The sequence below is a fragment of the Hemitrygon akajei genome, chromosome 5 (genome assembly GCF_048418815.1).
Source record: "Hemitrygon akajei chromosome 5, sHemAka1.3, whole genome shotgun sequence".
Classification (NCBI taxonomy): Eukaryota; Metazoa; Chordata; class Chondrichthyes; order Myliobatiformes; family Dasyatidae; genus Hemitrygon; species Hemitrygon akajei.
Window position 1 is genome coordinate 85,672,254 of NC_133128.1, and position 16,009 is coordinate 85,688,262.

The window sequence follows — 16,009 nt, forward strand, 5'->3', positions numbered from 1 at the left end:
AGTGATGATTATGGCATATTCATTCAAATCCAAAGGTGAATCCCTGACGATGATCCATTTCAAAGCAGTCCGGTTTGCACTCCTCCACCTCCCTTGACCATACCTTTGTCGTCCTCACCACAAGTGTAGCAGCCCTCAGTCTCTGCCTATGTACCCGGGAGTACAAGCAGGGCCAGAAGATCAGACGTGCAGATGTGGGATGGCACTGGTAGGAGTTGTTGATGGCAGCGTAACAGAGATCTGGTGTGTTATTTCCTCTGGCTCCACAAATGATGTGCCCAAGACTTGCTCAAGCTGGCCTGGTTGAAGTCCCCCACAATGATTGGGAAGGCATCAGGCTATGCCTTCTCCTGAATGCTGGTCATTCTGCATTCTGTCATTCTGAATGCTGCCAGTTCCATCTTGACACTGGCAGGGTGACAGCAAAGAACTCCCTTAGCAGACAGAACGGACAACACTTGACTGCCAGATGTTTGAGGCCAGGGAATAGGACTGAGATAGAACTGCCACATCGGTCCACTGTTATGATCCCAGCCCCCTCCTTCTTGAGAATCGCAAGATCGCTATTAATTCGGGTCTTGGACCCAGGAAATGAGAGAGAATCCTCAGCAAGACAAAGCAACGGATTTGGCCATTGTTTCTTGGAGACACCTTTGTGGATTGCGATCCTATACTACGTGCCAGCTCTCAGGGCAACGTGGACTGGGCTACGTGCACACCCTCGGGCAATGTGGGCTGGTGATTGCATCACCCCACCCTGATTGACATCTACAACCCTGCAAGTCAAGATAAAAGAGGGGCTGCAGGGGGCAGTCCCCTAGCGACGCACCAGAAGGAGACACCATCGCTCATCACTCCCGTGATAACGGGAAGCTATTTGGAAGCCACGTGTGTTCCGTTTCTCCTGGCCTGGGGAGCGGGTGGCTGATAACACCGAAAAGGACTTCGAACTAACAACGGGGAACCAACATTCCCGATTCAACGGTTTGCGTCCTAAAAGACTGGGCAAGTTTCTTTTCTCACAAAACCTCTCTCTCTCTCTCTCTCTCTCTCTCTCTCTCCAACAAGTGAAACCCAGCGGTCCCCAAAAGGCTAAAGCCTGCATGAACTTGAGAGACTTTTATATTTCCATCGGACAATATTTTTACCCCTAGACAAAACGATAGAGCTACTTCTTATTGATGATTATTACTATACCCGCGCTTTAGATTGAGTATTGACAACATATATTATCTGAATGTTTGTATTAACCTTACTTTTGTGCCCCTTTATAAATAAAAACTTTTAAAAATAGTACCATCAGACTTCAACGGACCTCTCTATCTTTGCTGGTAAGTGACCCAGTTACGGGGTTCGTAACACCACCACGATGAGTTAATCATGAAGCCTCCTCTGCCTTTACCTGGCGATGCTGTCCAGTTCATTCGGTGGAAGGTGAAGCCCTTGGTTAGAGTGCTGCAAGTATAGTATATATACTCAGTATACAATATAATCCAACTACTATAGAGACATCCACAGTATAGTATATGAAAAATTGCCCCATTCAGGCCTAAAGATTTAATCATAAACACGAGAAAGTCTGCAGATGCTGGAAATCCAGAGCAACACACACAAAATGCTAGAGGAACTCAGCAGGTCAGGCAGCATCTATGGAAATGATTAAACAGTCGAAGTTTTATGTTGTGACCCTTCTTCAGGACTGGAAAGGAAGGAAGAAGATACCAGAATAAAAAGATGAGGGGAGGGGAAGGAGGATAACTAGGAGGTGAAGTCAGGTGGGTGGGAAAGGTCTATCCGTTGTCATTAAGTCGCATCTGGAATTTCCAGTTGGCGGACAGTTTCCCTCCACGCTGCTCTGTCCCAACACTTGTCCACAACATCCCTGGTCTTGTCCAGCTTGGTCCAATCCTTGATGTTATCCAGCCACGTTGTTCTTTGCCTTCCTCTTCCTTTCTTTCTCTCCACCTTTCCATGTAGCAAGTCCGACAAGATGTTATCTCTCCACATAACATGTTCACAATAAGCAACTCTTAACTTCATGATCTTCTCCAGCAATATCCGTGGTCTATCAACTTCGGACTAAACCCTCTCATTTGAAACTTTCTCTACCCAGCTGATCTTCAACATTCGTCGATAGCACCACATTTCAAAGCATTAATTCGTTTCATGTCATCCTTCTTCAGGGTCCATGTTTCTGATCCATACCTCAGCACTGACCATACGTAACTCTCGAAGAAGCGGATTCTACTTTGGACGTCTACCTTCCGATTGTATAGTAGATCTTTTAGCTTCATGTACTGGGTCTTAGCCATACCTAGTCTCCTTCTGATCTCAACTTCACATCTCCCACCATCTGTCAGACATCTGCCAAGACATTTAAACTTTTGCACCTGTTCAATGTCTTGTCCATTCACTTGTACCGATACCACCATGAATGAGTCTTCAGTAAAAACACAAAATGCTGGCAGAACTCAGCAGGCCAGATAGCATCTATGGGAGGAGGTAGTGACGACATTTCGGGCTGAAACCCTTCATCAGGAATGAAGACAATGAGTCTTCAGTGTTTGTTTTTCTTACCACCATCGATTTTGTTTTCTTAGGGTTGATTTTAAGTCCGTAATCAAGGCTTTTCTCATTCACTTTACTCAGCGCAATTTGCAGCTCGCATTCGCTGTCAGCTAACAACATGGTGTCGTCCTCATTCCTGATGTTATCCACCTTCTGGCCTCTGATTGGAATACCTGTCTCCTGATGGTTGCATTCCCGAAAAATCCATTCTCCGTAGAGACCATATCGACTTCATCATCGTCATAGTCTGTGGTTGGCATATAGACCTGTATGACGTTAATGTCAGATGGTTTAGCTAAGATTTTAATCATCATCACTCTTTTGAAGATCTTCTATCTTCTGTTTTCTGAAGATAAACATACTCGGACTATGTGAAACAGGAAAGGTCTAGGGCTAGAGATAAAGGAATCTAATAGGAGAGGAGAGTGGACCATGGGAGAAGGGGACCCCTTGGAAAGTGATAGGCAGGTGAGAAGAGGTAATAGAACTCGAGGGGACAGGAAGAGACAAAAAAAATTTGACTGGAAGGAGAAATCGATGTTCATGCCATCAGGTTTGAGGCTACGCAGACAGAATATAAGGTGTTGCTCCTCAACCCTGAGGGTGGCCTCATCTTGGGACAAGAGGAGGCCATGGACTGGCATGTTGAAATGGGAACTAAACTGTTTGGCCAGTGGTAAGTTCAGCTTTTGGTGGGTGGAGCAGAGGTCTTGACGAAAAGGTGCCCCCAATTTATGACGGGTCTCACCAATGTCTCATCAGGAGCACTGGATTCAATAGACAACCCCAGCAGATTCACAAGTGAAGTGTTGTCTCATCTGGAAGGATAGTTTCCCTTTCTCCTATTGTCCATTCTCCTCTCTGATCAGATTTCTTCTTCTCCAGCTCTTTCCCTTTCCCATCCACCTGGCTTCACCTATCACCTTCCAGCTAGCCTCCTTCCCATCACCCTACCTGGAGTCTTCCCCTTCCTCTTCAGTCCTGAAGAAGGGTCTCGGCCCAAAACATTGACCATTCATTCATTTCCATGCCCGCTGCCTGACCTTCTGAGTTACTCCAGCATTTTGTGTGTGTTGATAAGGATGTAACTGCTCTGGAGTATTTCTTACTCTTGTGAGATGACATCTTTCCTGACAATGGTTGGGAGGAGGGTCACTCTGCTTGGCAGGTTAGACTGGTGGCTGTGAAACAATCTCAGGTTCTGGTTCTGGGACCTCCTCCATGAGACTCTGGGACGGCAAGAAGTGCTTCTGACAGCTCTGGACAGATTTCTTCTCTAACAATTGACTCTGATCGATACGTTGTTTCCAGACATCAGATGCAACCTCCACTGTTTAGGAGAATGGTCCATTTCTGTCCTTAATCTTTCCAAATACCCACTTTTGGCCACCTCTGTAGTCCCTCACCAGGATTGCTTGTCGAGGAGTGAAATATTGAACTTTGTTGTTTGAGAAGTCCTCAATTTGCCTCAACTGTTTGTCCTGAATGCTCTGCTGGGTTTGGGTTTCAGGAGATCAAAGCACAAGTATGAGGGATGATCCAGGAACAGCAGAGCTGGTGAGTTGTTGGGTGTGGAGGGCGCTGCATTGCGATATGCAAGGAGGGAATTGGCGAGTTTCTGATTCAGTGTTTGTGCGGTGTGTTCTGCTGACATGGCTTGCAATGCATTGTTAAGACCCTGGACAAGCCTTTCCATGAAGACATTTGTAGTTGGGTGGTAGGGTGCAGCAGATGTAATGTCTTATTGCATTCATTTATAGGAATGACTGACGATGTTCCGCAACAAACTGTGGTCCATTGTCACTGACCGAGAGTTCTGGAACACCAGTCTGTGTGGATAGGCTTCTCAGCTCATTGACGGTGTGGAGGCTGTTGCGAACACTTCTGGCCACTTTGTAGCCGCTTCCACTACTACCAAGAAATCTGTGCCCACGAATCGTCCGGCAAAATCCACATGAATCCTCTGCCAGGGCAATGCAGGCTATTCCCAAGGATGGAGAGACACTGCTCTTGGTATCTTCTGAACCTGTTGGCATCCCAAACAGTGAATGGCAAGCTGCTCGATCTGCTGATCTATCCAACGCCAGAGACAACGCTTTCATTTTGACCATGCCTAGATGACAGGTATGTAGCTCCTCCAATACCTTAGCTCTCAGCTTGGATGGTACAACAACTCTCAATCCCCACATAAGACAAACTCCATCACGGGAAATTCATCCCAGTGCTGGTGAAAATGGGGAACTGGAATTTCTGCTGCACAATCCAAGCATTTTGGGTTGACCTGAGACTGTGTGGAATCTTTTCTGGTTTCCCTTTGGATAATCTCTACCATTGGAAGGTATAGAGTCTCCATGGGTTGAGTTAAGAAATGGCAAGGGTAAAACAACACCAATGGCAATTGTCTACAGGCCTCCAATCAGCATGTGGATTACAAATTACAGCAGGAGATAGACAAGGCATGTCAGAAAGGCAATGTCATGATATTCGTTGGGGATTTTAACATGAACGTGGATTGGGAAAGCCAGGTCAATACTAGACCTCAAGACAGAGAATTTGTAGAATGTCTAAGGGATGGCTTTTTAGAACAGCTTGTTGTTGAGCCCACTAGGGGATCAGCCGTGCTGGATTGGGTGTTGTGCAATGATCTGCAAGTGGTAAGAGAGCTTAAGGTTAAGGAACCCTTAGGGAAGAGTGATCGCAATATGATCGAGTTCACTTTGAAATTTGAGAGGGAAAAAATAAAACCCAATGTGTCGGTATTTCAGTGGAATAAAGGAAATTACAATGGCTTGAGAGGAGAACTGGCCGAAGTTGACTGGAAAGGGACATTTGCAGGAAGGACAGCAGAGCAGCAATGGCTGAGTTTCTGTGAAAAATGAGGGAAGTGCAAGACAGATATATTCCAAATAAGAAGAAATTTTCAAAGTGATGAAGGACACAACCATGGCTGACAAGTGAAATCAGAGCCCAAGTAAAGCAAAATAGAGGGCATACAAGAAAGCCAGAGCTAGTGGGAAGATAGAGGATATGGGAAGCTTTTAAAAAGTTACAGAAAGAAACTAAGTAGGTCATTCAGAAGGAAAAGATGAATTATGAAAGGAAGCTGGTGACTAATATCAAAGAAGATTCTAAAATCTTTTTAAAGTATATAAGAGGTAAAAGAGAGTCAAGGGTAGATGTAGGACCAATACAAAATGATGCTGGAGATGTTCTAATGAGAGATGCAGAGATGACAGAGGAACTGAATACGTATTTTGCATCAGTCTTCACAGTGGAAGATGCCTGGAGTATACTGGACATACAAGAGTGTCAGAGAAGTGAAGTTTGTGCAGTGAAAATTATGACTGAGAAGGTGCTCAGGAAGCTTAATGGTCTGAGGATGAATAAATCTCCTGGACCTGATGGAATGTACCCTCGGATTCTGAAGGAAGTAGCTGGAGAGATTGTGAAGGCATTAACGATGATCTTTCAAGAATCAAAAGATTCTAGCATTGTACTGAATGACTGAAAAATTGCAAATGTTACTCCACTATTTAAGAAGGGTGAGAGGCAGTGGAAAGGAAACTGTAGACCTGTTAGCCTGACATCAGTGGTTGGGAAGTTGTTGGAATCGATTGTTAGGGATGAGATTATAGTGTACCTGGAGGCACATGACAAGATAGACCAAAGCCGGCATGGTTTCCTAAAAAAAATCCTGCCTGAGAATCCTACTGAAATTCTTTGAGGAAATTACAAGCAGGGTAGACAAAGGAGATGCAGTAGACGTGGTGTACCTGGATTTTCAGAAGGCCTTTGACAAGGTGCCGCACATGAGGCTGCTTAGCAAGGTAAGAGCTCATGGAATTACAGGGAGTTTACTAGCGTGGGTGGAGCATTGGCTGATCGGCAGAAAACAGAGAGTGGGAATAAAGGGATCCTATCCTGGCTGGCTGCCGGTTACCAGTGGAGTTCCACAGGGGTCGGTGTTGGGACCGCTGCTTTTTATGATGTACGTCAATGATTTGGACTATGGGATTAATGGATTTGTGGCTAAATTTGCTGATGATACAAAGATAGGTGGAGGAGTGGGTAGTGTTGAGGAAACAGAGAGCCTGCAGGGAAACTTAGGTAGTTTAAGGAAATGGGCAAAGAAGTGGCAAATGAAATGCAATGTTGGAAAGTGTATGGTCATGCACTTTGGTGGAAGAAATAAATTGGCAGAGTATTATTTAGATGGAGAGAGAATTCAGAATGCAGAGATGCATAGGGACTTGAGAGTCCTTGTGCAAGATACCCTAAAGATTAACCTCCAGGTGAATACAATGTTGGCATTCATTTCTAGAGGTATAGAATATAAGAGCAGGGATGTGATGTTGAGACTCTATAAGGCACTCATGAGACCACATTTGAAGTACTGTGTGCAGTTTTGGGCTCCTTATTTTAGAAAGGATATACTGACATTGGAGAGGGTTCAGAGAAGATTCATGAGAATGATTCCAGGAATGAAAGGGTTACCATATGAGGAATGTCTGGCAACTCTTGGGCTGTATTCCCTGGAGTTCAGGAGAATGAGGGGTTTTCATAGAAACATTCCAAATGTTAAAAGGCCCGAACAGATTAGATATGGCAAAGTTATTTCCTATGCTAGGGGATTCTAGGACAAGAGGGCAAGACATTCAGAGGGTGGTAAATTTGTGGAATTTGTTGCCATGTGTGGCTGTGGAGGCCAAGTCATTGGGTGTATTTAAGGCAGAGATAGCTAGGTTCTTGATTAGCCAGGACATCAAAAGTTATGTGGAGAAGGCAGGAGAGTGGGGATGACTGGAAGAATGGGAGCAGCCCATGATTGAATGGCAGAGCAGACTCAATGGGCTGAATGGCCTCCTTCTGCTCCTATACCTTATGATCTTATGGTCTTATAATAGGGAGACTTTCCATTTGCATTTGGGAGAATACATCGAGGAGTGTCCTCTTTTGTAAATTTTTCAAGTATTTCCTTTTCAGGGACAATCCATCAGCATTTCCATGATCAGTTGTCTTGTAAATATGTCCTCCAAGAAACAGAGCCCATTTCTGCATTCGTGTTGCTGTTGTTAGTGGAACACCCTTCCGCAAATTAAAAATAGACACAAGGAGCTGATAATCTGTAATGAGAGTAAACTCTCTCCAGTACAATTACTGGCTAAAACATTTTACATCCTAAACCAAACAACCTGTCAATTTATGCACAATTTTTCTCAGCAGTGGTAAGGAAATGTTATGCAAAGGCTATGGGGCGTTCACGTCTATCCCTCATAACATGTGACATGACTACACCTATATGTGATGTGAGGTATCACAGGCAAGCTTCACTGGATGACGTGGATTATAATGTGTGAATAGTGTCTGACATTACCACTTCCTTTACCTTTTGGAAAGCCACCCCACACTGCTTTGTCCATTGCAAGTTATTTCTGATCTGTAAAGTTCAAAATTTAAAGTATAATTTATTATCAGAGTACATCTATGTACTCAGTAATGAGTTTCAAAGAGTGGAGCAGAATAGCCAGGTTTGGCAGGAACATTGTCTTGAGATTTTGGAGATATTCTTTGTCATTATCAACAGTAAAAATAATGTTATACAGGTAACACTGGGTGCCTAGGCAGCTGCAACATCTGGTCCATAGCTACCTACCAGAGTGCAGGTGCAGATGCTCTCCAAAAATGCCTATTATCCCAATGAAGTTGTTCATGAGCATTTACGGTGAGAAACGCTTTGGTCTCTTCTTCCATCTCCATCTGTAGGTAGGCCTCAGCTAAATCTACTTTGCGGAAATGTTTCCCTCAGAAAGGTTTGCAAAGATATCCTCTATCCTGGGCAGAGAGTATTGATCTACTTCCAGCACTAGGTTGGTGGTCACCTTAAGGTCACCACAGATCCTGACAAATTAGTTCTCTTTTTGAAACTACAACTGACTTTTTATCTTTTCCTTTTCCTTGTGCGGTCCGTTTACTTTTGTCTGCCCGACATGCTCTTTGTATGTGTCCTTCTCTGTTGAATTTTCTGCAAGTTTTGACCTTAAATCTGCCTTGGTCTGGTGTATGTGATCCCCTGCCACAATAGTAACACAATTTGTTCAGCCAGGTAGGTTTCTATTTAGATGTTGCAATCTTGTTAACACTCACTTTCATTCCTGATTGCAATTCATTTGCATCTTTGGCTGCTGTTTCCTTTGATACAGCAATTGCAACTGCTCTTTTAAATATGAGCTGTGCTTCAGTTAGAAGCCGTTTTTGAATGCTTTCTTGTAAGGTTCCACAGATTATGTGATCTCTTAGTGCATCTGACAATGCTCAGACAATTTCTTCAGTCCAACCATGAAAACTGAAATGGACACCCCATCCTTTTGATTCCACTTATGAAACCTACAGCATTCTGCAATCAACAATAGTTTTGGTTCTAAATGTTCCTGCATTACATTCACAATATCAGTAAAGCTCATTTCAGCTGGTTTTGTTGGAGTAGTTAAACTCCTAAACAAACTGTATGCTTTTCCACTTATACCATTCAACAAAACTGGCACTCATTTCTCATTGGTTATTTCAATCACTTCAAAATACTGTTCAACTCATTCCGTATACATCACCCAGTTATCTGTTGTGCAATCGAATACATCTGATGTAATCACCCCTTTTTGCTTTTTTTACATATAGTATTATCATCGGATATCACTGTTTTGAACACTTGAATTTTGTCCATTTTCTGCCCTGTTTTTAACTCAGCTGTACCTTACAAAGTGACATGTGATGTGCTTTTTTAAAAACTCAATCATCTCTTTCCTCTTGCGAAGAAAAAATGTGCTGTGCTTCAACAGGTAGGTAATTGTTTTGGTTTTGTTTTAAAACATCTTTGTCACCACTGTTATGTTTTGTAACTCCATAAGCTAAGCAAAAGAGAAACACAGGAGCCTGGGATAGTCGTACACTTAGATTTACTTTGGTGAGGTGCACACATATGATAATGTATGCCATTCACCTATTTCTTACATAATGAATTATACAAACAAACAAAGACTATTGAATCAAACAATTATATTTACAATATGACTCAAATATTACTGAAATAGTAAATAAACTACAGTAACAGACTAGCTGCGGGAGAAATAATTATCACTGTGGGACTACAATATGGTGATGATAAGAATGCAATACATCGGTGGGACCATGAATGTCAGGTGAACACAAGAGTTGGATTCAAAGTATGATGGCAAGTGATGAACGGACAAGCTGGATCCCTGAGGAGTAAGGATGGGCCACCATGGCGTGTTTGTACTTGAGGACTTAAGGTTCCCGGACACGAGGGGGAGCCAGAGAGGGGCTTTTTGGCTGCTAGCGGCCATCATAGAACAACAACATGAGACAATCTGTATGGAAGAGCAGGAAATAGGGAGTCTTAAACACGAGGTGTAAGTATTGAATCAGTTGGCATAGACCTAGGCTAAAGAGATGACAGAAAAGTATCAACGTCACCTGCTCTTGGCCAAGATGTGGCAGTAGGAAGGGGCCCATAGGGCTAGATGGACCCTGTGAAGGTCTGGGCTTGAGGTGAAGATCTAGATATCTGGATTGGGGAGATTTGGTCTGATGTTGAGGATCGGGAGAGGATGATGGAAAATTACCCTCATCACTATGCCTCTAGCCCCTGAAAGCATGACTAGCTAGGGGATAGTGCATCCACGGAAACATGATCTGACCAGTCTCTCTCTCCAACCACCCCTCAGCCTATGGGATCTTCCGCCACTCCGGGACAAGCCTGCACCCCAGGACAATATGTCATCCAGCTAAAGGAAGAGGGGGAGTGGAGACTCAAAACAGAATTCATCTTGGTGGTGTCGTAAAACTATTCCTCCAAGGAATTGGTGGCGCTGAGGGATCGGTACCGACAGAAACCTGGGGAACCATTGCAGCTTTGCTGTTAAGGGGGGCTGAGTGACCTTTTCTGACCAGAAAATGGGCACCCTGGGAGCATTGTCATCAAACTATAGGGTAAACAATGCCAAGGGAGGGATAGTTGGAGAGGAAAGGTCTTTGTGGGAAGGAGTAATGGCTGTGGTAAAGGGTAAGCACCCCTCCCTATTAGAGTGAGATGTAAAATTTTGAACCTAGCTGAGGAGGGGACTAAGGCTCTCTGTCAGAGAGCTCTGATCACTGGGATTTATGAGGCTGGGATGACCTGCCGGAGGATTGGGAGTACACCTGGACTATGGATGGGTACACAGAAGTACCCCCCAAAATCTGAAGGGAGTAATACTTCCCCTTTTAGGGCCAGCTGAAGGGAGGACAGTAGGATTGGCTATCAGGCTCTTGGAGAGGTTGGAACATGTAGGTGAGGGTTGTAGCCCGGGGAGGAAAGTAGAAAAGCAAAGCGGAGGGGCAGATCACACTTGACCCGTAAGGAAATGTTCTTGGCTCTGCTCATGAAACACCCTGGTTTCATCAGCTGTGTAAGTCTCGGAAGGACAATCTCTGGCCCACCCCAGACGTGTGAGATTGAGACGTGAGCCCACCCAGACCCCCTGTTTGTGTTGATGCTGAGTAATTCGATACCCTGTAACAAATGAGTGATGCAAAATAACAAACAGTACACCGCATACGATTAAACAATTCGGCTTTATAATTCGTAATTTGACTCGAGGTTTAGTAAAGAAAAGGGCCCATTTTAATGAAACAATCTAATGGGCACAAGTCGGAGCTCCCGGTCTCCCCAGGTCACTGATCCTCAATCGATCTCTCCGGGCTTCGTCTGATCACGGTCCCTCTCTGGGTCGAATCCTACAACCTTGTCTCTCCGGCATCTTCTCTCTTCGTCTCTCTCAAACCATAAAAAAAACCCAAGTCTAACCTTTGTATCCCTCACCAGAGAAACTTCCCGTTCAATCCGACCATCCTAATTGGACGGCACACATTCCTCATCACCTCTTATCTTCAACAACAGCCCAAACATGAGCAGCCACACAAAGTGAATTACATACAGTCTAACAGTAAAAATATGAACCAGGGCACTACACTCCCAGCAGGCATCCCAGAGGAATGGGTGGACAGGATACCCACCTGCTGCCTTATGCGTCAATAGAAAGACCATTGTCAAATAGGAATGGAGAGGTCATGGGGTGGGGGAGGGATAAGGGGGTCGCAAGTGATCCTTTACCCAGTGGAGGTGGCGCACCCTCCCCATATTCCCCCGCACCCCACCCCAGTTCTCTGAGGCCTGCCCAGCAGTGGGTGGTAATCTCCCGCCCCACTCTCTTAGGGGTGTGGCCAGCGCTCCTGGCACTGTTTTCCCACCTGGGAGCCTTACGTACCTATTGTGGTACATTGGGGAAAAGGGAATGTATAACAATGAATTGCACTCATTGGTACTGAGGCCGAGCACACTATTACCCCAGGCGACCCCTGCCTGTGGACAGGTGTTCAGGGACTGGGATAGTCACACATCCTGGCTCGGGGAGTTACAGTAAGGGTGGCTGTCAGCTCAGAACAACATCCCCCGAGTACATGTTGTGTATGAATAGATAGGTCCCTGCAGAGCGATAGGGGCCGTTTTACTTTTGGGGTGGAGTTATATTTTGTAACTTCAAAACATGAAACGAATTCAAAGGAAGTCACAGGCGTGTGACTTTGAGATTACTTTAAGCAAGGCGTGCACATAGCACATATTTATACATACAACCTGTCATGAATTACTTAAATGAACAAGAATGCTTAACTGACCACTATCTATACAAGATTACTCAAATATGACTGAAATGTTAAACACACAACAGGGGCTTGGTGGCGGTACTGGGTTGTATCACTGTCTGGTCTTCAGGGCCACTGCACAGGATCGGAAAAACACTGCAGAAAGTTGCAAACTCAGTCAGCGCCATAGACTCCCCAGCATCAAGGACACCTTTGGAAAGCGGTGCATAGCCCAACATTTGCCATGGCATTACTGACAAGACTGACAAGGGACCCTGCTCGATCCAAACATCTTGGTTTCCACGACTTTGATGATATCCTATTGCAGGGGCACCTGGAGGAGGTAGTGGGGGAGACACTAAACAAAGTGGTTACCTCCCTGAGGGAGAGAAGATGGTCTATTAATCCCAACGAGATCCAAGGCCCTAGCCAGAACGTGCCAATCATGGGAATACAGTAGGTTTCTGGACAACAGGAAATACTGGAAAAGTCCAAATGAAAGAATATTGGGGAAAGCGTTCCCCACCTCTAAGGAGGAGACCCAGTGTTTTGTGGGGCCATTTGGGTATTGGCAACAACATAGTCCCACCTACCAATGATACTGAGACCACTGTATCAGGTATTTCAGATAAAGACCCCTTTCCAGTTGAGGCTGACCAGCAAGTCGCCTTTGAGACCACCAGACAGGCCCTCCCCCCTCCCCCCGCCCCTGCCCCTGAGACAACATGGTGTACCTTTTAAATGACAGCTCTCTGCCAACTCGAGAGGTTGAATGGAGTCTGTGGCAGCAGATGAGAGGTTGTCGTGTCCCCTTGAGGAGTTTTGGACTAAAACCCTTCCTGAGGTTACAGTACCCCTTTTGGAAGAGGGCTCGTAGCCTGTTACTGGGCTCTCTGAGCCACCAAGATGGGCTCAGAGACGGTGGTCTTGTGACCCCACCTACCCATTATGCAATGGGTGAGCTCTGATCACATGACCCACAAGGAAGGCGAGCTCGGCGCTCTTCTACAGTCAGGTGGAAATGGTATGTAGCAGTTCGGGTGGGGGAAGGCCTCTTTGGGAGGGTTGTCTGCACGGGCAGGTTACAGCTCCGATGAGTTTGCGGGCCGTTGACTCCTCACCTATACAATGGGGCAAACCATATGGTGACCTAGCCCCGGAGGAGAAACAGCATGCGTGGTTCAGCGACGGCTCCAGCCGCTGACGGAGTGGCGGACAGTGGCAGAAGGCTGCTGCCCTCCATCCTGCAATGGGGGAAGTGGTAACAGCCGAGGGGGAGGGAGAGTCCAGCCAGATGGCAGGACTGGTGGCTGTAATCCAGCCCCTACGCGAGGTCATTGGAAAATACAATAACCTTTGGGCCATATGGATGCCCCAGCAGCATGGGCAAAAGTGGGGCATTCCTTTGGGGTGAACCAATGGGCAAAACGTATAGGATGATGTCCAGTGGCGACAGATCACTGTCTGCCGCACATGAGCCTGTACTTCTCGCTGCCGTTGATAGAGCTGTTCAGATAATGTCAGTCTGACTAATTTGAATGAGATTTTTGAAGAGGTAACAAAATAAATTGAAAAGGGCAGTGTTGCTGACATCTTCTGTAAGGACTTCAGTAAGGCCATTGACAAGGTCCTACATGGAAGAAGATTGGTTCAAAAGGTGAGAGCTCCTGCGATCCAAGGCCAGTTGGCAAATTTGATCCACAGTTGACTTGGTAATTGAAGCCAGGGTGATGGTGGTGCGTTGCCATAGAGATTGGAAGCCCATAACCAGCGGCGTACACACAGGAATACAAGCAAGCACTATTACTGTTCATCATGTGCATTTCCAGATTGGATATGCATGTAGAGGCATGAATAGTAGTTTTGCAGATTACATGAAAAATGATGATGTCATTGACAGAAAGATTGTCCTACAAACGTTTGTACGTTGCAGAATGATATTGATTCAAAGTTCAAAGTACAAAGTACATATACCATATACATCCTTTTGGGATTCAACTTCTTGCAAGCAGCCGATGGCTGCAGGTCACAGCCACGGAGCCAGTGCTGAGGTGGGTATCGATGGCTGTAGGTCACAGCCACGGAGCCAGTGCTGAGGTGGGTATCGATGGCTGCAGGTCACAGCCACGGAGCCAGTGCTGAGGTGAGTATCGGTGGCTGCAGGTCACAGCCACGGAGCCAGTGCTGAGGTGGGTATCGATGGCTGCAGGTCACAGCCACGGAGCCAGTGCTGAGGTGGGTATCGGTGGCTGCAGGTCACAGCCACGGAGCCAGTGCTGAGGTGAGTATCGATGGCTGCAGGTCACAGCCACGGAGCCAGTGCTGAGGTGAGTATCGATGGCTGCAGGTCACAGCCACGGAGCCAGTGCTGAGGTGGGTATCAATGGCTGCAGGTCACAGCCACGGAGCCAGTGCTGAGGTGAGTATCGATGGCTGCAGGTCACAGCCACGGAGCCAGTGCTGAGGTGGGTATCAATGGCTGCAGGTCACAGCCACGGAGCCAGTGCTGAGGTGGGTATCGATGGCTGCAGGCCACAGCCACGGAGCCAGTGCTGAGGTGGGTATCGATGGCTGCAGGTCACAGCCACGGAGCCAGTGCTGAGGTGAGTATCGACGGCTGCAGGCCACAGCCACGGAGCCAGTGCTGAGGTGGGTATCGATGGCTGCAGACCACAGCCACGGAGCCAGTGCTGAGGTGAGTATCAATGGCTGCAGGCCACAGCCACGGAGCCAGTGCTGAGGTGAGTATCAATGGCTGCAGGTCACAGCCACGGAGCCAGTGCTGAGGTGAGTATCGATGGCTGCAGGCCACAGCCACGGAGCCAGTGCTGAGGTGAGTATCGATGGCTGCAGGTCACAGCCACGGAGCCAGTGCTGAGGTGAGTATCGATGGCTGCAGGTCACAGCCACGGAGCCAGTGCTGAGGTGGGTATCAATGGCTGCAGGTCACAGCCACGGAGCCAGTGCTGAGGTGAGTATCGATGGCTGCAGGTCACAGCCACGGAGCCAGTGCTGAGGTGGGTATCGATGGCTGCAGGTCACAGCCACGGAGCCAGTGCTGAGGTGAGTATCAATGGCTGCAGGTCACAGCCACGGAGCCAGTGCTGAGGTGAGTATCGATGGCTGCAGGTCACAGCCACGGAGCCAGTGCTGAGGTGGGTATCGATGGCTGCAGGCCACCGCCACGGAGCCAGTGCTGAGGTGAGTATCGATGGCTGTAGGTCACAGCCATGGAGCCAGTGCTGAGGTGAGTATCGATGGCTGCAGGCCACAGCCATGGAGACAGTGCTGAGGTGGGTATCGATGGCTGCAGGCCACCGCCACTGAGCCAGTGCTTAGGTGGGTATCGATGGCTGCAGGTCACAGCCACAGAGCCAGTGCTGAGGTGGGTATCGATGGCTGCAGGTCACAGCCACGGAGCCAGTGCTGAGGTGAGTATCGATGGCTGCAGGCCACAGCCACGGAGCCAGTGCTGAGGTGGGTATCGATGGCTGCAGGTCACAGCCACGGAGCCAGTGCTGAGGTGGGTATCGATGGCTGCAGGTCACAGCCACGGAGCCAGTGCTGAGGTGGGTATCGATGGCTGCAGGTCACAGCCACGGAGCCAGTGCTGAGGTGAGTATCGATGGCTGCAGATTCAGTTCAGTGCTATACTGAATAACACCTCCCAGAGTAGTGAGCTGAACACCGGTTCACCCACTGTCCTCGACCTCGACACCTTACTCTTTCAAACCTGGCTTGGCAC